General features: G+C 41.8%; 1 protein-coding gene and 1 non-coding gene across 2 annotated transcripts in view; one reads left to right on the forward strand and one right to left on the reverse strand.

The window, feature by feature from the left end:
* The window catches only part of Ube4B (Ubiquitination factor E4B), a 645,009-nt gene that overhangs the window by 256,501 nt on the left and 364,664 nt on the right, over positions 1-23,844 (reverse strand). The window lies entirely within an intron of this gene.
* LOC145392302 (5S ribosomal RNA) lies at positions 23,708-23,826 on the forward strand. Its single transcript, XR_013895973.1, has one exon. It is a non-coding gene; the product is annotated as a 5S ribosomal RNA (ribosomal RNA).

The following is a 23,844-nucleotide window of genomic DNA, read 5'->3' on the forward strand; positions in this document are numbered from 1 at the left end:
AAGACTTACTGAATAATTATTTAAATATGTAATTATAATGAGGTTCAAGAAAACACTTTCCTTTAGTTTCTAAAATACTTTCGTTAAGTTGAAAAAATGACTAAGTCCAACAGTAAGAGTTATGTTTTATGAAGAAGAAAACCGCTTAGTTCCGCGAATGTAAAAGAAATGACATAATTTAAAGAAAAGAGAAGTAAATTTAGTTAATGCAGTAAGTAAGGAGTTCTGTGTTAATTAACTTTAGGCTTACATCACTTCGAACAACCACAACCTTACAGAAGCATTAATGGAGCAGCATTCAACTGGTAAGTTGTGCACAGTTAAATTATTTGCGTCTGTATGTATATACTCATGGAGAGAGAGAGAGAGAGAGATACTGTAGATAGATATATTGATAGATATGTATATATACTGTACATAATTATGTTGGGCTATTTTATACCGAAAATCACTACTTTTGAGGCCTGTTACCGCTACTTTTGGTCACAAAAATCTGGCAACCCTGGCTCAGCCTAGTCTTTCCCGCGCTCCCATTTGATTCACTAGCTTTGAATTCCTGTGCATTAGCAACGTGATTTTCACTATTATTTCTCGCCTAACCTCAAGTACAAGTTCCATGATGTCTTCCAAGCAGCCTGCAAACTCTAGTGCCTCTGATCTCAAGCCTAAGAGAGCCAGGAAGAGCTTAAATTTGGAGTCCAAGCTCAACATCATTAACCCCTAAAACGCAAGGCGTCGCGTTTGTGACGCTCACCGAAAAGGACATAACGGCAGATCGTCGTGTTTGCGATTTGAGTTAATTTTGAATAAAAGTGGGCAAGGATGTTCCAGTTGGTATTGTCTATCAGTACCACCACCCTTTAGCTACAATTAGCATACTTTACCTTTGTACTACTGACCTCCGTTGTTGCCAAGTATCGCGTTTCCCCCCCCCCCACCACGGCCCGGCCAGCCTGGCTGTGATACATGGCAGCGCTCTGACTGCTCAGAACTGTAAATCTGCGCTCTCCTCTCACAAGCAGTTTATGCTAATAGGAAACGCTTGTTTCTCCAGTTGTCACACTAGCTTTTTTTCGCACGGTTTGCCCCTGTTTAGCATCAGTTTACTGCAGGCTTTCAAAGTGACATTATGGCGAGTTCTAGCTCTTCCGAGTCAGTGCGAGCAGCCGACAGGAACGAGAATAAAGTGACGGGCGTAAGGCAGAGTAAAAAGCGCGCTGATCTTTTGGGAAGTAATATGATTAAAAATAATGTAGTATACGTGTTTTTAGCTGTGAAAATGGAAATGTTTGTCGAGTGACGGGAAGACCGCCGCCACGCTGCATGTCGGCCGTGCGCTTCATTGATTTTAGCCTTATTTTCAGTGCTTATTGTACAAATACGGATTCCAAACTACCTGTACGTTGTAGTATAAAGTTTACTGTGACAGAATGAGGCTGTGGCAGAGGGGAAACCGGATTGCTGGAGGTGTGAAAGTGAAGATTTTGTTACCCAACTTTGCAAGTCTCCACAAGTCCTTGGGTAGTCCACGAAGGATCAACACCTGTCTCTGGAGAAAGCTGAATGTAAGTACTATCTGCCATACCAAGTATAATGTTCTAGGGTTAATCTCTGATTTTTGGCTAATATTTTCCTACAGGTACTCAGACCGCGATACAACGCCGCCACCCAGGGGGGGAGGGGGGTCGGCTGTCCATTGGCAGCGCATTAGGGGTTAAGCGTCATGAGGGAGGCGAAGGGGTAAACTCCATTGTTCACGCCCTTGGTCTGGCCCAGTCTACGGTATCAACAGTGATTAAGAATGCTGCCAATGTTAAGAAGGCTGGCGAAACGAGCTTGTCAAACCTTCCGTCGATTGTTTAGCGTTTTGGGTGAAGAGGGAGTGAGGAGCGAGTGTTTACGGTGCCGGGACGAGGTTGTGTGACACGTAAGTTTTATAAGTGTTTATGAAAATGTTTCAAATTCTAAATTGGATGTGTGTTTTTCATTGCTTTGCGATTGTTATCATTAACCCCTTAACCGCGGGGCGTCACTTTCGTGACGCTTGGGAGCAAGGGATCATACCGCGGGGCGTCACTTTTGTGATTCTGTGTTATTTTGAATTCACCCGGGCGTTCAAGTGGCGGCTTGTATCATCTATCAGTACTGCCAATGTCCAACACTAGTCAGCACTCCTAATCTCATCTGTACTCCCATCCATTGTTGACAATTTAGCCATTTCTCCTCATTCTTGATTCCCCTCCCTACCTACCCTCCATTACCCACTCCTCTCGCCTGCCCGGCCATGCTACGCTGAGTAAATCTTCTCTGCAATTTTCCACTGATTTAATCCACTGAAATAAGCCCTATGCCCTATTCTTTCATCATTCATTCATTGCCAGACACCATGTATCCCAAACGGGGTGGCCAAGGGCTTAGAGTTAATTGTTTTACAGGGAGGGGCAATAATCCTCCACCAACCCCACTTGCCCTATTCTTATACCAAATAATATATACAAAAAAGAAATAAGCTAAGTGAGAGTGCCATACACCTGGAATTGGCTAATCATCACCTGACAACACCTCACGTGCACTCGTTCGCTAATTTTCGTTGTTTATTTCCCCTTGAAATATGCCGTATAATCTATTCTCGTAATAAAAATATATACAGCAAGCTCGCCCCCAACACGTGGGTTTCATTCCTAACGTGGCGCGTTCGGCGCGAAACCGCGTAAGTTTTAACTACTCCTCATTTTGCTCCCTAGATCTCCCAAACGTGGTGTTTTGCTATTATCTGCCATTTGTAATCAATATGAAGCACTTTAAGTGGTTAGAAGGTTTATTTAATGTTATAACTTACATATACAGTACTGCACAGCAAAACTTCAACATACAAATACCTTAACACAAGGCAACATTCCGATGCCGAAACCACTCGGCGTCGGAATGTTCCCTTGTGTTTACGTATTTGTATGTCGAAGTTTTGCTGTGCAGTACTGTATTTGTAAGTTATAACATTAAATGAACCTTCTAACCACTTAAAGTGCTTCATATTGATTACCAATGGCAGATAACAGCAAAACACCACGTTTAGGGAGTCTAGGGAGCAAAATGGTTTCTGGACTATTCGCTGTCAAGCCAGTTCACCGTCACAACAATAACAAGACAACATATAGTTTGATGGATCCCCCTGAAATATAGTTATTAAAGTATTGATTAATTAATAATAAGTATATTTATAAAAGTATTGATTAATTAATATATTTATAGAATGACGGGGAATCATACAGGGTGTGAATTGTCCTGATGGGGAATCGTTCATGTTTTGACGGGGAATTGACATGATGGCGAATTGTCTTGGAACCCACCGATCGTGTGTAATCTATAACTGATTACAAGGCTTTATTTAATGCTTTAACTTTCTTTAAGTGCTTTAACTTACAAGTGCATACCAGAATAGTAAATATTTAACTTACAAATACAGTACTGTGGAAAAGCAGTACAGCAAATATTTAACAAACAAATAAAAAAGGTAATATTCTGACGCCTATCAGAAAACTGGTTATAAGACTTTATTTCTTGCTTGAACATTATTTAATAATACTGTACTTTAACTTGCACATAAACTTACCAGAACACTACTGTAAATATTTAACTTACAAATACAGCACTGAGGAAAAGCAGTCCAGCGAATCACATCAAGTGATCAAAACAAACCGTGCGTGCTGAGCTGATGTTCGAGGATTTGGCCTATCAAAGGCCTCTCGCGTAAATATATAGTTTTCGTAATGGTTCTTTAATCTTATGTTATCTTATACATATCCCAGCACTAACCGCGTATAATTGCGAGCGCGTTCGGCAAGAAAGTATTCCGGGCGAGTTTACTGTATAAGAAAGGAAGGGAGAAGCCTAAGTGATATTTACATTCACCTGGAACTACCTAATTATTGCAGGCCACCACACTGTATTCTACGCTAAGTAAATCTTCCCTGGAATTTTCCACTGATTTCATCCATTGAAATAAGCCCTAAGCCCAATTCTTATACCAAATAATATATACAAAAAAGAAATAAGGTAAGTGATAGTGCCATACACCTGGAATTGGCTAATTATCACCTGACAACACCTCACGTGCACTCGTTCGCTAATTTTCGCTGTTTATTTCCCCTTGAAATACGCTGTATAATCTATTCTCGTAATAAAAATATATATATAAGGAGGGAAGGGAAAAGCCTAAGTGATATTTACATTCACCTGGAACTACCTAATTCATTATGTATTGTCTAGATTTCCTGCCAATCATTTCATAGCTATACATTAGCAGCTCTCACAAGGCTGACATTGGCAGTATTGCACTCTCCCTAGGCAGGCCACCAGTATCAGTTTACTGTCGTCTTTCAAGGTGAAAGTACGTCGGATTCGCGCCTGCCAAATTCCGCCCCTTTTTAGCCCCATGCAAAGGGCCCTGTAACCTCTACCCCCTACTAAACCTCATGTGGAAAGAGGTAAAGGGCTGACAAATGATAGAGAGTGATTACGACCTTTCTGGTGAGTAAAACAGTGCAAGTGGAAATGTAAATACAGTATTGTGTAAACAGCAAGTGAAAGCAATGAATGTAAATATAAGTGAACAGTGGAAAATAGTTTTATCAATTACTGTAAGTGACAGTGCCTAACACACTGTAAATAGAAATGTAAATAATGTAAATAAAATAGAGAATGTAAACAGAAATGTAAATGAGTAGTATTATAAGAATACGAGTATATATACTAGAAGTAATGAAAGTGAGTGACAGTTTCACTCCAGCATGTATGAATACTATGAGTTATGAAAGTGAAGGTGAAAGTGACATTCACTCTCAACGCTAGTATACAGGACGAGAATGTGAATGCTACGTATTTTACTGAAAGAGAAATTGAATGCCTACAGTGACAATAAACTACTATTACTGAAGGAAACTTATGGATAAAGACTGTAGATATATGTAAGTGTTATATAGTAACAGAAATATAAAGTGTGAGTGTTTTTATGAATAACAAATGACAGAACACCAGCGGCGAACGATCGCAAGTGGGAAGGTCATATACGCGCTCGTAATTTTCATTGCTTTCACAGTTTTTTTTTTTTTTTGGAGTATGGATTCCAAACTATCTGAGAATCATAGAATAGTGTTTCTAGTGATAATATCAGGCTGTGGTAATCATATTACGGGTTGTTGGGAAGTGTACAGTGGAGACTTCGTTACCCAACTTCAGAGGTCTCCACAAGTCCTACAGTACTCGACGAAGGCTCAACAAACACCCCAGGAGAAAGCTGAAGGTATGTGCCATATGCATATGTAATTTTAATATTCTAGGACTAACAACTGATTTTTGGCAAATATTTTTAGAGAGTCTGTCGGAGCGCGAATATGCCCGCGGGAGCCGCAAGTCAAAGAAAAACAAGCCCGCAGTTAAGGGGTTAAAGTATAGCACATAAAACATCTTTTATTTACAGCCTCCCTTGTCAAACCTTCCGTCGATTGTTTAGTGTTTTGGGTGAAGAGGGAGTGAGGAACGAGTGTTTACGATGCCAGGACGAGTTTGTGTGACACGTAAGTTTTATTAGTCAGTGTTTATGAAAATGTTTCAAATTCTAAGTTGGATGTGTGTTTTTCATTGCTTTGCGATTGTTATCATTAGAGCACATACAACATCTTTTATTTACAGCCTCCCTTGTTAAACCTTCCATCGATTGTTTAGTGTTCTGGGTGAAGAGGGAGCGAGGAACGAGTGTTTACGATGCCGGGACGAGTTTGTGTGACACGTAAGTACAGCAAATATAACATCTTTTATTCATAAAATATATGGTACAGTATAGTTTAATGGCACATAAATATGAGCCTTGGAAAGCATCTCTATTTTTCCCATTAAACTTTATGTTCAGTATACAATTGCTCGATTTACGATTCCCTATTCAGGAACATAACCCAATCGGATAGCGAGGGAGACCTGCATATATATATATATATATATATATATGCAGAGACTTCACTTCACCGTGAAGATATGTATGCAAACTAACCACAGGAGAAATGAAAGGAGCGACAGTGAGTACTTTCGTATATTACATCTTCAGACAGAGTGAGACAGAAACGTAAAGGGTAGAGGTCTTTTATGCACACCCGCAGCAGGTAGTGGCACACAGAACAATGGATGACCTGAGTTTTTACCTGCAGCTTAACTTATGGTCACCTGCAACAGGGAGTGGAACACAACAAAGGATGACCTGAATCTAAAAATGCATGTGACAAAGGAGAAGGGATTAGGAGAGGAGGAAAGGGGAGTGGGAGGGAGGGGGAAGGGGGAGGGGAGGGGGGGAAGGGGGAAGGGGAGAGGGGGGAGGGGGGAGGGAGGATGGGATAAATACTGCTGCTTAACTTAAGACCTAGAGGATTAATGCTTGGTGTGTCCCACACAGGTGTGACTACACCACCAGGAGATGACAGGGAACAATCACGCGTTAGTCTGGGGGATACTGCTTTAAAATTAATTCAGTTAACACTTTATCACACTTAAAATGACCATAGATCATGTTTACATTCTTTTCATATGTGCCAGAAATTAGACAAGATTCTATTACATTTCTTTCATCTAAGCTTTTTGATCCTGCTAGAATCTTGGAGCCTGTCCAGTCAAAATGGTGATCACTGGATGCTTTGTGCTGAAATAAACCACTACTCTGTTGGGCTGTCCTTATGCTGTAATTATGTTGTGAGATTCTAGTTTCCAAATCTTTTCCAGATTGTCCTATGTAAAATTTGTTACAGCTTTTACACGGGATTTTGTAAACAACGCCTGAATTACTGACAGGGCTGTTCTTGATGAGGGTTTTTTTTATTGTGTTCTCATATTTGAATACTACTTTTACATTGAGTTTCCTCAGTATGTGAACAACATCAAGAAAATTTTCATGGAAGGGGAGGAAAAGGGTTCTTTGAATGTTCTGGCAATCTGACTTATTAGTTTTTCCTTCAAGGATTTGTTGTTTATGCATTGTGGTCATGATATTTAGCATTAATATAGATAATCATGTGTGTTCTGACGTCTAAATATGGCAGAATGACCTGAAAACAGTGCCAAAATTAGGAGGGGTACTGTACATAGAGTCGTGTATAGTTCAGGTGTTTTATCTATCTATCTATCTATTGCCAGACGCCTCAATCCCGTATGTGGTGGCCACAAACAAATCGCCTCCAAGTCGCCCTATCCTTCGCCATTACACTGTCCTGCTCCCAACTCACACCCCTCTCTCTCATATACCTCTCCACACCATCCCTCCATCTCATCCTCGGCCTCCCCCTCTCTCTCCCCCCCTCCAACTCACTCATATACCCTCTCTTCATCAGTCTTTCACCCTCCATCCTCTCCACATGGCCAAACCACCTCAGTGTATTCCTCCTAATGCTTCCTATCACATCCACATCCACTCCACAATGCTCCTTTATATCCTCATTTGTCAGCCTGTCTCTCCATGTGACTCCACAGGCTCCTACCAAATAACTCATTTCCACTGCTCTCACTCTTGACTTGTGTCCTGCCAACAACGTCCAAGCTTCACTTCCATACATTAAGAGTTGGTATCACAATAGTCATGTTGTAACTTTTTCACTTCCATGCTCACTTCCCTGTTTCTTACTACTGCTTTCAAGGAACCAGCAACCTTTCTTCCCTGCTGTACTCTTTCAAGTACTTCACCCTCCAAACCTCCATCCTTACTCATCACACTACAGTACCCAAATACTTAAATGTACTCACATTTTCCAATTCCCCACCATCCAACCTTGCTGTACATTCACTGACTTCACCGCTCTCAAAGACCATCACCTTACTCTTCCCTACATTCACCTTTAAATTCCGTTTCTTACACACTCTCCCAAATTCATCCACCAAGCCCTGTAGCTCCACTTCGTCTTCACTCAACAACACAGTATCATCTGCAAACAACAGTACAGGGAGTTTCTAAACACTACCCTCTCTCACCAGGGCCACTCCAACATCCACTACCCTACCTTGTACCTCTTTTATTACCCCATCCATGTACAGATCGAACAACCATGGAGACATGACACATCCCTGTTTCAACCCAACCTTCAAAGAGAAAAATTCACTTAGTTCACCATCCACACACACTGCAGCCATAGCGCCATCATACATACTCTTCACAGCATTCAACAACTTCCCATCAACTCCATATATTCTTAATACTTTCCACAATCCTTGTCTATCCACCCTGTCATATGCTTTCTCCAAATCCATGAAAGCTGCATACAACTTCTTTCCCTTCTCTAGAAACTTCTCCATTAAAGATCTAAGAATAAACATCTGACCTACACAACCTCTTCCCTTCCTAAAGCCTCACTGTTCTTCTCCAACTAATTCCTCTGTTCTTTCTCTAACTCTGTCAGTAAGTATCCTACCATATACTTTTCCTATTATACTAAGAAGACAAATGCCCCTATGATTACCACACACTTCTTTTTCCCCTTTTCCTTTGTACAAGGGAATAATTATACCTGACTTCCAATCCTCCAGGACTCTACCTTCCTCCCAGGCCAATCTGCACATCTTCCACATCCATTCTACTACTACCTCTCCCCCATGCTTCAGCATTTCACCACACACTCCATCAATTCCTGGGGCTTTTCCTAATTTAACTTTCTTCATTGCTTCCACAACTTCTATCCTACAGATTTCTTCCTGTCTTCTCACCTCCTTCCTTCTCCCAGCCATTCCCCAGCCACTTATACTTGCATTACTTCCATCCTCTATGTTCAACAATTCCTTAAAGTGTTCTCGCTATCTGCTCACTTTTTCTCCCTTCTCCACTATGGTCCTTTCACTGCAAGAAGTCCGTTCAGGGTGGGGCCCACCTGGTGAATCACCTCTACCGATGCTGCCACATCAACCGTAGTACATGCCTCTCTCTCTCTTATTTCCCATCGATGTGTTATTTGAAATTGTTTTTTATATTCAGTTTATAATAAAGGAAGCTATATAGTACATTGAGTATCACTTTTAAGAATTATAACAACGATTTGAATGAATTCTATGACACGTGGCAGTGCTTTTTTCCCATGTTGCCAAGCCGAGGTCGGGGAGGGACCCAGGGTCAGAGAGAGGATTAGGCCTACAGGGGAAACCTCTTAAAAATAAAACGTGCCTAGACTTTTACCTCATAGGTGGTGTGGAAAAAAAGTTGAAAATAAATAATAAATATATACAATATACATATATATAAATATGTATATATACACATAGAGAGAGAGAGAGAGAGAGAGAGAGAGAGAGAGAGAGAGAAACAGGTGAGATGGGGGCAGGTAGGGAGACAATGATAATCTGATAATTGGTGGTCAAATTGGCAACGTCGCACTCGGGGAAATCCCAACTTCTGCCACACCCTGAACGGACTTCTTGCTGTGAAAGGACCATAGTAATCTACCATTTTTATCTTTCACTCCCCTGCTAACTTCACTTCCACCCCGTCTTACTCTTTTCACCTCTTTCCAGAACATTTTCTTACAGTCCCTCCACTTTACTCTCAAATTTCTCATCCACTCTCTTCTTACTCTCTCTTCCTAATCTTTTCACCTCTCTCTTTCTTTCTACATTTTTTATTTTTTTTTAAATAACAGAACGGAGGAAGGAAAAACAAATGGGGGAAAAAAAAAATAATCCATACACCAGATTACTGTTTCCTCTATTCATAAAATATCTGTAACAGTTAGACTTGAACAGTTGTGGGTTGAAATTTGGAGGAAAACAACTCTGGGGAAGCAAGTTCCAGAGAGATGCAGTTCGGGGAATGAAAGAATTCTGATAGGCAGAAGTTCTGCAATATGGTTGAGTGACATTCCAGTCATCAGCGCTACCAGATGCCCGTGTAGCACGAGGGAATGCATGGAGAGGTGGCACCATGGACGCAACTTCGTCTGAGCATTTGCCAAAAAAATATCTGTAAAATAATGCATGGGAGGCAACATTCCTTCTTACTTGCAGGGGAGGTAGTTTATATGTAATGGCAGGGTTGTTAATGATTCTAACAGCTTTAATCTGAATTTTGTCTCGTTGTCTTAATGCAACCTCTCCACAACCATCCCACAAGGGTGAGCAATATTCAAGCTGAGAGCGCACATGACTCTTATAAATTATAGCTAACTGCTGATCGGCAAAGAAGTTACGGACTTTGTACAATAATCCAAGCTTCTTTGAGGCAGTTTTAGCAAGTGATCTGACATGAGAGGTCCAGTTGAGGGCACTGTTAAGTGAGACACCAAGAATTTCAATACTTTTGGAGATGGGAATATTAGTAGCACTAAAGGTAATGTACGAATCTGGCAATATCTGTCTATTAGTAAACTGTATATATTTAGTTTTACTAGCATTAAAAGAGACAAGGTTGTTTTGTCCCCATTCACTGATTGTAGCTAGATCTTGATTTATGGAGATGGCTGTACTGAGTTGAGAGGTAGAGATATTAGACTCTGTAAATGGATGTCTGAGTGTGAATGAACTATGTAGTGTTGAGTCATCTGCATATGAGTGAATGGGATTGTGAGTGGCAGATAAGAGATCATTAATATGAACCAGAAATTGGGTTGGCGCCAGAACTGATCCCTGCGGCACGCCGGCGTTAACTGAGTGGAAATTTGAATACACATCATCTACTTTTACTCTTATTTTCCTGTCACTAAGATAAGAAGAAATCAAAGGAACAAAAGACGTTAGTCCATAGCAAGGGAGTTTGGACAGCAGGGAACGGTGCCATACTCTGTCGAAAGCTTTAGAGATATCAAGAGCTACTGCATGAGTTTCTCCAAAAAGATCAATTGATTGATGGATGGTATGAGTTAAGAGATTGAGTATGTCAATGGTGGATCTTTCATGGCAAAAACCGTATTGTCTATCACTAATTAAGTTGTAGGATTCAAGATGTTTAACAATATGCTTATTAATTAAAGTTTCATATACCTTACCCAGAGAAGATGTGACAGTTATTGGTCTGTAATTGGGGGGGTCAGACGAACTTCCTTTCTTCGGAACTGGGTGGATATTGGCTTCTTTCCATGAATTTGGGAATAAAGAAGTACGTATGCATAGTCTGAATAATTTAGCTAGGACAGAGGCAAGTTCAGGGGAACACTTTTTCAAAACAATTGGCGAAATCCCATCTGGGCCTGGAGCTTTGTTGGTAAGTAAATTGTCTAGGATGGATTTTACAAATCTTGTCTGTATTTAAGTGGGGCAATTTCAGGAGAATCAAGTTCCAGTACTGAGACATTCTGGCTGGTATCATCTATGGTAGAGTTTCTTGCAAAGGTACTAGCAAAGATATCTGCTTTCCCACGTGGGTCATCTGTAATATTGCCATCTGAAGATTTTAGTGGGGGAATGGAAGAAGACTTGTTAAAGTTATTATTGAAAGAATTAAGAGTTGACCAGAATATTCTATTGTCATTAGGGTTGTTAAGCAGTTTTGATGCTTGCTTTTGAAGAAAGTTTGATTTAGATAGATTTAATACAGCTTTTGCATGATTTCTAGCAATTTTAAATTGGGAGAGTGATTCAGATGTTTTTGATTTTAAGTAAGAGTTATATGCTAATGACTTTTGGGCTGTTGCTCTGGCACAACTGCCATCAAACCATTTTGGAGAGTTTGATCTTTTAGTGAATTGTTGACTTGGTATGAATAAATCAATACCAGCTAGTATTAAGTCGCAAATGTGGGACTGGGTAGAATTGGGATCACTAGAGAAGAAAGACTGCCATGGAACATCAGCAAGATAATTTCTAAATCCATTCCAGTCTGCCCTGTCAAAGTGCCATCGGGTCACCCTGACAGATTCGGAATGGGGAGGTGTAGGAGGGTTAACTAATGAGGCTTTGATGAGATTGTGGGCAGAGGATCCAAGTGGTGACAGTACCTCTATCCTGTATTGTTCTGGATTATTTGTCAAGAATAAATCCAAGAGATGGGCATTATGGTCAGGATTATCAGGTATTCTGGTTGGTTGCTTTACCAACTGGGTGAGATTAAACGATTCCGCAAACAGCTCGCACTCTAGACCAGCGTCGTCAGTCCGGGCAGAATACAATAACCATTCAACACTGTGTATGTTAAAATCACCCAAAATGGTAATTTCAATGCCAAGGGCAAGGTCAAGGTTACTCAACTGAGTGGTTACTCTCTCTTCCGCATCTCAACTTCTTCCACGCCCCTTTCTCATCCATTCATTGTATGCTTTCTTCTTTTGTGCCACAGCCTTTCTCACCTCTTCATTCCATCACGCTGTTCCTTGCACCCCCCTCCGTCTTCTCTTCATCTCACACACCACATCACATGCTGCACATATTTCTTCTGTGAATATCCTGCACACACCTTCCATGTCCCCCATCTGCTACAATTCATATTTGCCCAATCGTTCCTCCACTTCTCTCTTATATTCTGACCTTTACTCATCCTCTTGTAACCTTTCCACTCTCCTTGCAAATACTCCTTCTTCCCGTCCTTCCCTTCTTCTATTTCTCCATCTTATTTGGATCTTGATTCTGGCCACCACCAAGTAGTGGTCAGAAATTCCACTCCTCCAACTACTATAAGCTATTGCATCCATTACACATCTATGCATCCTTTCATCCACACACACATAATCAATCATTGCCTTCCTTTCATTCAGTTCACCACCCACCCTTCTCATCACTCGCCATGTATACCTGTGGATCATTTTATGCCTGAAGAGGGTATTGGCTATCACCAACCCCCTCCCAGCACAAATGTCCACTAACGCACTCCCATTCTCATCTATCTCAGCAGGCACACCCCACTCACCAACTATTCCATCTACCTTCACATTCCCTACTTTACCATTCAAATCACCGATCAAAAATACTCTCTCATTCCTTCCAAACTTTTCTATGCACACTTCCACATTTGTCCAGAACTCTTCTCTCTCTCTGCTTGCACAATCTTGCGTTGGCGCATACACGCACACAATCGCCCACATTTGCATTCTAACTTTCTATCTTACCCACACAATCCTTGACCCAACTGATCCATACTCTCTTATGTTCTTCGTCCATCTTTTACTCAAAACAATACACACTCCTTCTTTTGCCCTCTTGATTCTTACCTACTCCTGCACATATACCCCATCCACACTCCCATTCTCTCACACTCTCTCCTCTCAATTTAGTTTCAGTTACTCCACATACATCAGGGCTGGGTTTACAATGGAAGAGTTGAGAGGTAGGATGGGACTGGAGTGTATTGGTGTTGTGATGAGGAGAGGTAGATTGAGGTGGTTTGGACATGTGGAGAGGATGGGGGATGATAATTGGGTGAGGAAGGTGAGAAGTGTTAATATTGGGGGTGGGGTTATGAGGGGTAGACCGAGAAAGACATGGGACGAGGTCATTAAGTGTGACCTTAGGGTTAAGGGACTGAACAGGGAGGCTGTAATGGATCGTGCAGCGTGGAGAGCTGCCATTAGGTGACCAAGGCCGACACATGCAAGCATGTTGGAGCCTTTAAAAACGAAACGAAACGAAAACGAAACATCAACTTTCGCACCCTCAAGCACCTGGACAATCTCTCTCTCTTTCATCTCATCATTCGCAACTCTTACATTCCATGTTGCAATTACCATGTCCTTTGTCCGGTCCTCGGTCGTCATCTTTTGGTCAGTCCTTGTCCGAGGCTTCTTGTTCGTCTTTTTAGTTAGTTGTTTTCCAGGAAGGGGCACTAACCCTCTGCCAACTCTTTTAGTCGCCTTGTACGACAAGCAGGGATGCTGGGGGAGTATTCTTGAAAAAAAAACTCTACCCCTAGGGTGTTTTATGATTTTCAATACAGTAATCCCTGTAATATCCAGACGCCCAATTTCAGGACATCCCCAATAACCGGACATTTTCGTCCCGGGATCCCATATTCCCAAAATGGGCCAAAAACTGCAAAAAATTCGAAAAAAATCTGACTTTTTTCCCACCCGTAATTTGAAACTGCCACTTGGCGCCAAACAGCTGTTACACCATGGTCCCTTCACCTATTCCTTCCTCCCCCCTCCCCTGTCAGGTTGCCATTTGGTATTTTTCATTACCAAATGTGGGCCAATTTGGTAATGAAAAATTCGTTTGGTAATGAATCAGAATAATACAATACCAAACGGATTTTTCACATGTATGAGGATACACAGGATGGAGATGGTGGATTGTTTGCTCTCTCTGACTAATTTGGTAGCCTATATAGCATGAAAATAATCAACATGCAGTTAATTATAAGAAGAGTGATTATATGTATTTCCACTTGTGTATATAATTATTGAAGAATAGATGCTAGCTTTACGAATTTGGTAATGAAAGTTAAAAATGGTAATGAAAATTGAGGAGTTTGGTAATGTGGCCGTTGTGATCTGGCGACTCTGTTACTCCGCCATCATCAACAGTCACAGCCTAGCTCCGATCGAGAGCAAATGGTTATAGCAATGCAAGCCACAGGTGCTCGTTTTTTGTGAATAAACAGTGAATAAACTGCCATACCTCGCCACTAGAACACATAGGAATTTACAGTGTTGTGCAGTGTTAAGAAATTAGAATTTAGAGTGCAAAGGACTAATTGTGGACTGCAAACTGGCGGTTCAAACCAGTCCAGGAGCCACGGACTTGTTGTAAGTACCCAGAATGTTTAATATTATACTGTATAAACTCACCTCTAAAACCTCATTTTATGGTTCTATTGCATTTATTTCTGACTTTTATGTCCCTTATTGGTGTGATTTGGGACTTAAATAGGTGCAATGCATGTCCTGAGAGAGTTGTATAGGTGTTTTTCTGAGTTAGGGCCATAAGTACAAGTCCAGGAGGCTGGGGCCCAATATCCGGACAGGACCACTATCCGGACATGCCTTTGGCTCTATTACATCAGATATTGGAGGGATTACTGTATTATTTTTTCATGGTTTTCTTGGTGTTTTGCATAACTCTGGATATCTTCATGTTTTGCATTACTCTGGATATTCCTAGGTATGTTTTGATGTCTAAATATGGTAGACTGACCTGAAAACAGTGCCGAAATTAGGCGGGGGTACAGTACATACAATTGTGTATAAGTCAGGTGTTTTTTGGTTTTCATTTTTTTTTTTTTTTTTATCATGGTTTTCTTGGTGTTTTGCATTATTTTTGGATATTCCTATGTGTGTTTTGATATCTAAATATGTCAGATTGACCTGAAAACAGTGCCAAAATTAGGAGGGGTACTGGTACATACAGTCATGTTTAGGTAGGGTGTTTTATGGTTTTCAGTGTTTATTTCTCATGGTTTTCTTGGTGTTTAGCATTACTCTGGATGTTCTTATGTGTGTTTTGATGTCTAAATGTGGCAGACTGACCTCAAAACAGTGCTCAAATTATGAGAGGTACTGTACATACAGTGATGTATAGGTAGGGTGTTTATTGATTTTCAATTATTTTTTTGCAAGGTTTTCCTGGTGTTTAGCATTACTTTGGATGTTTCTATGTGTGTAATGATGTCTAAATGTAGCAGATTGACCTGAAAACAGTGCCAAAATTAGGAGGGGTGCTGTACATACAATGGTGTATATGTACGGTGTGTTTTGGTTTTCATTTTTTCTATTTTTCATGGTTTTCTTGGTCTTTGGAATTACTTTGGATATTCCTATGTGAGTTCTGATGTCTAAATATGCCTGAATGACTAGAAAAAACTGCCGAATCAAGCATGGGTACTGTAAAAACAAGTTAGGTATAGGCTGGAGGTAAGTATAAGTAGAGACTGGGTGTGATAGGAGAATAGTGTTTATTATCTGGACGTTGCCACAATCCACACATGCCATTGGCTCAATTATATCCGGAAAAATGAGGGATTACTGTATGTATATATATATATATATATATATATATATATATATATATATATATACACACACACACACACATATATATATATATATATATATATACACACACACACATATATATATATATATATATATATATACATACATGTATGACGCCTGGTGGTTCAGTGGGTAATTATTGTGCTCCAATCGGATTGAGCCGTTGAAGGTATATATCCAAGGGGTGGTTGGGGTTTATTGCTCATGTAATGCACTCAGGAATGAGTGAGGATGGTTAATCTCATCTTAAATGTCAGGACCAACTGCCTAGCCCTGGGCTCCTACGCTCCTCATGGGGCAATGTAGGATTGGATGATAGATGGATGGATATATATACAGTATATATATATATATATATATATATATATATATATATATATATATATATATATATATATATATATATATATATATATATATATATATATATATATATATATATATATATATATATATATATATATATATATATATATATATATATATATATATATATATATATATATATATACATATATATATATACATATATATATATATATATATATATATATATATATATATATATATATATACATATATATATATATATATATATATATATATATATGTATATATATATATACAGGGTGTAATGCGACGTATGACAAAAACTTACACCAATGATCTATCATGTAATTTTGAGTATATTTTGTTCTATAGACATATGCTCTCTGCGACCCCAGTTCAGTACCCAGCATTCGGCTGTTTTGTGTAAAAGCTTCATCTCTTGCATGTGCCATTGGGTGAGTGCTTCGCAGGGTGACGGGAGACGAGTGTTATTAGCTTATACTGTACTGTACATGAAAATCCCATATCTTATCAGTACACACGAGTTTTAAGAAGAAACTTTACGTAGTCTATTGATTTTTTAACATCAAGGCATGCATTCATGCAATTCTTTTGCACAAATTGACTGTAATTAAGGATCAGATTCAAATTTTATGGCTTGCAAGGGAGTAGGGAGGGAGGGAAGACAGGCTGGTGTGTTGTTGCCAGTTATGTAATATTTGGTTTGTAGGATGTAGTTACCAGCATTATCATAACACCCACAGCTCATTCAGTGAAAAAACGTTATTCTAAAGGGAGATTAGCCTCACTTTATGTCAGGAAGAATTTTATTTATCACAGTTTTTCTGCTGCAAGTAAACGTGGCGCCATTGGGTATCTCCACCGTGTTCCTCTCTGCAGCCTCAGCACTGGCATTATCATCGCAGAATCCGTTAAAAAATACACGATGTCTGCATATTCTTCATTGCTGTACGTACGTGGCATGCTGTTTCATGAACATGTGAAGCTGAACCCGGTGAACAACAGAACGCAGAGAACAGTATTTGAAGTGTGTCCCTCCCTGCAAATGTTCCCGTTCAAATGACAGTGGACGCAGGGTTGCCGAGTCCTTCTCATCAATCTCGCTAGTCTAGTCCTGAAAACTTGCTAGAATGTCGCTAGATAATAAACACTGCAAAACATCGCTAGAAAATACGATAAAATCTCAAGAATATCACCTAAAAATGGTAAAAATATCCAGAATGTAGCTAGATATTATGTTGTCAGACGTTAGTGCCGCAAGTAGAAGCAAAAAATAGGTCTAGTTGCATAGTCGTTACATTGGCAAGCCTATGTCACTGTTCTCACGTCAACATCATATGAAAAAAATGGTGCCACTTTTACTTGCATCACAAAAATTGTAATGAATAATAATATTACTCCTGACTTAAAATGATGCTAGTTACTCAATACAGTAATGTTTTTTCACTGAATGAGCTGTGGGTGTTATGACAATGATGGTAGCTACATCCTACAAACCAAGTATTACCTAACTGGCAACAACACACCAGCCTGTCCTCCCTCCCTCCCTACTCCCTTGCAAGCCATAAAATTTGAATTTAATCCTTAATTACAGTCGATTTGTGCAAAAGAATTGCATGAATGCATGCCTTGATGTTAAAGAATCAATAGACTACGTAAAGTTTCTTCTTAAAACTTGTGTGTACTGATAGGATATGGGATTTTCATGTACAGTACAGTATAAGCTAATAATACTCGTCTCCCGTCGCCCTGCGAAGCTCTCACCCAATGGCACATGCAAGAGACGAAGCTTTTACACAAAACAGCCGAATGCTGGGTACTGAACTGGGATCGCAGAAAGCATATGTCTATAGAACAAAATATACTCAAAATTACATGATAGATCATTGGTGTAAGTTTTTGTCATACGTCGCGTTACACCCTGTATATATAATGTGTATATATATATATATATATATATATATATATATATATATATATATATATATAGTAAACCCCCCACTATCCGATGTAATAGAGCCATAGGCAGGTCCGGATAGTGGTCCTGTCCAGATATTGGGCCCCAGCTTATGGACTTGTACTTATGGACCCTACCTCAGAGAAACACCTATATAACTCCCTCTGGACATGCATAACACCTATTTAAGACCCAAATCACACCAATAAGGCACATAAAAGACTGAAAAATGCAAAAGAAGCATAAAATGAGTTTTTTGAGGTAGGTTCATACAATGTTCAACATTCTGGTTACTGGCTCCTGGACTGGTACTTATGGACCCTAACCTAGCCTAACTCAGAAAAACACCTTCCTACTGCACATGCATAGCTCCTAACACCCTATTCACACCAATAAAGGACATTAAAGAGTGAAATGAGGTGTTTGAGGTAAGTATAGTATGGAAAAAAAAAGTACAGTATGAAACATTCTGCCTACTTACAGCAAGTCCATGGCCATCTCGATGAATAACCGCCTCCTCTCAGACTCTGACAGTAGGAAGGATTTCCTGAAGCACTTGCAGTACACTGTTCATGAAGTCTTCAATCGCACTCAGAAGTCCGTTCTCTTCACAGTGCGCACTCTTGTCTAACTTATGCTCCATTGTAACTTACTAAGTGTTGCACTCTGCACTTTAACTTTTCCCACTCTTCTAACCGTTTTCTAAATCAAAAACAAACAAGTCTATTTACGTTAAATTTAGTTCAAAAATTGTCTTTTCACTCACAACTGTAAATCCTTAACACAAAGGACTGTTTTTATCACTGCACAACACTGTAAATTCCCGTGTGGTCTAGTGGAGAAGTTCTTGCTGTTTAATCACTGTCAGAGTCCGAGAGTATCACTGGCAGGTGACCTAGGGTTGCATCGCTGGGTCGTGGTGATGGCGTACCCGCTGCAGACGACTCTGAAGATAGACGCAAACTCACGTTGAGCGGTGACTCCACCGTGGCTGATGTGCTGGGCTGTGGCTCGGAGCATGAGAACCTGTCTTGGGGAGGCAACAGAGTGGAGCCAGGGCTGGGCACAGCGGGGGTCACGGGACTGAAAAAACTGTCAATCGTTGACTGACGCAAGGAACGATGATTCTGACGATTGATGATGCGCTGCCTGAAATCACACACTTCCCCCACAAGTCCCAAGGGCCCCATCTCCCTGTCGAAGTCCGGGTGTTCCAGGTAGTCGAGAACGAACTCTAGGTGTTCCCGGAGTGCGCTCAGCTTGGGGATGGCTGGAGTAGTGTTATGCTGAGAGGAGTCCACATCATCGTCGCCGTCCTCGTCGGAATCTTCAAGCTGGGTACTGACACCTGCAATTGAAGATGCGATCTCGATATCAGACAATGTCTGATACCCAGGATCACCCTCGTCGTCATCCAACCACTCACGCACATCGTCCACATCAACATCATCACCATGCATACGTAGACGTGCATGGAAGTCATCCACATCAAAACCTAGGCAATCGTACTCCACATCCGTTCCGAGAAGCAGACGAGACCAACCATTTTCTAGAGTCTTGACAGGGACTTCCTTCCATGCACTGGCCCAGTTGTAAATGGCAGACTTGATGTTGTAGCAGCGAAGGTTTTCCAAAGTTTGCTGACCTCGCGTGTCCCGTCCCTCCCTGCGCTCGTCCTCGTCCTCGAGAACAACCATCACCTCATTCAGGAACTTCCTTCGGTATAGGCGCTTTGTTGCAACAATCACTCCTTGGTCCATTGGTTGGATGAGAGCAGTCGTATTAGGTGGCAGAAACATGCACCTAATCCAGCCATTCTCAGCCACCAACTCCTTGTCGAACGGGTGGGCAGGTGCATTGTCGAGGAGGAGGGCCTTTACCTGCTCGCGCGGGATTGTCAGTGTCTTCGTCTGGTAATGTATGACCTACTTGACGAAGTGACAGTGGAACCAGTCTTTGAAGATCTGGGCTGTGAACTATGCCTTCAAAGAATGGTACCAGACGACAGGTAGGACATCCATCACCCCATGAAGGCACCGAGGCTGCTTTGCACGGCCAACAATAACAGGCTTGACTCGGTGCATGACGTTAGCATTGGCACAACACAAAGCAAGTATCCGTTGCTTGGAGAGCTTGCGACCAGGTACACACTTCTCTGTCTCCTCGGGTAGAGTGTTCGTTGGCAAAGAGCGATAGAATAAACCAGTTTCATCAGCATTGTAGACTTGACTGAGAGTGAGGCCCTCCCTGTCGATCAAGCCCTTCACTTTGTGCCGAAACTCGTCAACTTCATCCTCGTTAGTGTCCAAAGCTTCGCCATGAGCTTTACGGTTGGTAAGCCCATGCCGTAACTTGAATGCAAAGAGCCAACCCTCGGATGCCTTGAAGTCTAGGGTGTCGTGAAGCCTGGCGAACTTCTCAGCAGCAGCCTTCAGCTTCGTACCACGTACCATCACACCAGCAGCACATTGCTGTCGATACCAAATGAACGTGGAGCGGTCGACTTCAGCAAACTTGGGAGTAAACATCACCTTCCTCTCCACGTTGCATTTGCTTCTCGACGAGAAGTCAGCCGTGTACTGCATGAGTTTGTCTCGGGATCTCTTGATATCGAACAAAGTAGATCGGGCCAGGTTGAATTCGCGGAGGATGCGGGAAGAAGACCACCCCGCATCTACTTTCTCCAATATCTCCCGTTTCTTTTCCAGAGTCAACACCACTCTCTTCCTTTTCACAGGCAGCGGGGCCATCATCAAACACTCTAATAAGAGGCACGAGAGCAGCAGGAGTGCCTGCAGCAGGAAAGGAACCACTACAAAAGTGAGCACGTAGGCAGCCATGATGATGAGCGTGCACTCGCGGCGAGAGACAGGCGGAAAGTGGGAAGGATGCAGGGGCGCTCTATTGGATGTCGGAGGAATGACGTGCCACAACAAAACTGTCCCCCGCCGCGCGCGGCAAGTTCAAATTACGGGCAGGAAAGATCCCCCCCCCCCCCCCCCGAATTTTTTGCAGTTTTTAGACTATTTTGGGAATGTTGGATCCTGGGACGATTATGTCCGGTTAGTGGGGATGTTCGGATATTGGGCGTTCGGATATTAGAGGGATTACTGTATATATATATGTATATATATGTGTGTATATATATATATATATATATATATATATATATTTTTGTTTTCGTTTTTAATGGCTCCAACATGCTTGCATGTGTCGGCCTCGGTCACCTAATGGCAGCTCTCCACGCTGCACGATCCATTGCAGCCTCCCTGTTCAGTCCCTTAACCCTAAGGTCACACTTAATGACCTCGTCCCATGTCTTTCTCGGTCTACCCCTCATAACCCCACCCCCAATATTAACACTTCTCACCTTCCTCACCCAACTATCATCCCCCATCATCTCCACATGTCCAAACCACCTCAATCTACCTCTCCTCATCCCAACACCAATACACTCCAGTCCCATCCTACCTCTCAACTCTTCCATTGTAAACCCAGCCCCTCCAGGCCTTGGACGCTGGGACGCACTGCACATCCACCTAATCACTGTCATTTCTGTACGTCTGAGCCGGCTAATATCTTCCTCCCTCACTGCCCAGGTCTCACTGCCATACAGCATTACACTCCTAACACATGCTGCATACAAAGACCCCTTAGCACGTAAAGAGAGCCCTCTCAATGTCAGGAGAGGCAAGAGCTCCCTGAACTTCTTCCAACCACTTCTCACCCTAGCCACAGAGCTAGCTCCAGCCCCACCTCCAGCACACAACATATCTCCCAAATAACAAAACTCTTCCACACACTCAAGAGATTCACCTGCAAGTTCAATCCTTTCACGTCTGACGATCTCCACCTGCTCACCTCGGCACGCCGTACACATAAAATCAGCATTATCTCGCAGTCTACCTCTGATACCACTACATCTCTTATGCACCCATTTATCACACACCGCACAAGATGGAATTACTTCCCACGCCCTTGTGGCAAACTGCACATGGCCACTCTCCCTCGTCTTTGACAGTACCGCCACCAACCCTAGATATCATATATACATATACAGATATATATATATATATATATATATATATATATATATGTATATACAGTGCTCGTCAGAAAAATTGAGCACCCATGGCCAGGCGCGCAATACTTATGGCCAAAAAGAATCACCCATTTTTGTAGTAAAAATTGAGCCAGAAGTTTGTGGCGCTAGCATGACGTCAAGGTAGCCTGAGGCCTTCAGACGCGCTGGTTGGTTCCCGCCTCAGTTGCCCAGAGCTGCCTGACTCCGCCGCGTCTCCCTCTCTTTTTGCGCCCTATTTTACCGAGTGTCCCGTAGTGTTTTAGCTTTCGCCACTTTGTTATGGCACCTACTCGTGAACTATCGAGTGAAATCATATCCCAGATTATTGCTCTAAAGGAGGCAGGCCACCAGACAAAGGAAATTAGTGAACTGGTTGGTGTGGCTCGATCGACAGTGTGTAGGTGGTGCGCACGGTTTCAAGTGGAAAACAGTGGTGATGTTCCCACAAAGAAACTGCGGTCTGGTAGGCCTAGGAAAACTTCCCCAAGGTCTGTTAATGTTTTAAAACGTGCAGTGGAGTCTAATCCCTGTGTGAGTGCAAGGAAAATAAAGGAAAGCAACCCGGAAGTGTTTCGTGTGGTGTCTGTGCACACAGAATCTAGAAGGGTCCATGAACTTGGTTACACAAGTCACAGGCCTGTGAGAAAGCCTCTTCTAACCAAGAACCAGCGACTTCGTAGGCTTGCCTAACAAATATCTTAACTGGGGTGAGGAGCAATGGTTGTCAGTGTTCTGGTCTGATGAGGCAATGTTTAGTGTCACGTGTAACAGAGGAGCACGTGTGTACCGACGCATAGGTAGTGACCCACTTGACCCACAGTATGTTGAAAGCACAGTTAAACACCCTGATTCACTCATGGTATGGGGTTGTTTTTCTGGTAAAGGTTTGGGGAAGCTTGTTGTGCTTCCCAAGAACTGCAGAGTGAATCAGGATGTTTACCTGGAGCTTCTGTGTGATCATTTACCTGAGTCATTCGAGCTATCAGATGCACGAGTGTTTCAGCAGGACGGTGCACCGGCTCATAAGGCCAAATTGGTCACCAATTGGCTTCGTGACTGCGAGGTATCATTCATGAAAGACTGGCCAAATTGGTCACCAATTGGTTTCGTGACTGTGAGGTATCATTCATGAAAGACTGGCCAGGAAATAGCCAAGACCTCAACCTGCTTGAAAACCTCTGGTACCTCGTAAAGAAGAATCTCCAAGGGAAGGACGTGAGCTCTCTGCCTAAGCCGGAAGCCGCCATTCGTGACTCCTGGGACAAAATACCCCTCCAGCACCTCAGGAGCCTCGCCCTTTCACTTCTAAGATGTCTCAGGTCTGTGAAGAAGCGTAAAGGATACCCTACGGAGTACTAAAGATAAATAACATGCATTACTTATGTTTTTGCCAACGGCCATACCACATTGAGTACACCGCTTACCGTCCGATCAGTGAAGTTAAGCAACGTTGGGTCTGGTTAGTACTTGGATGGGTGACCGCCTGGGAACACCAGATGCTGTTGGCATAACGTTCTCCCTACGTG

Source organism: Coenobita brevimanus, chromosome 21 (genome assembly GCF_032717465.1).
Source record: "Coenobita brevimanus isolate Jiangsu-jjx chromosome 21, ASM3271746v2, whole genome shotgun sequence".
NCBI lineage: Eukaryota > Metazoa > Arthropoda > Malacostraca > Decapoda > Coenobitidae > Coenobita > Coenobita brevimanus.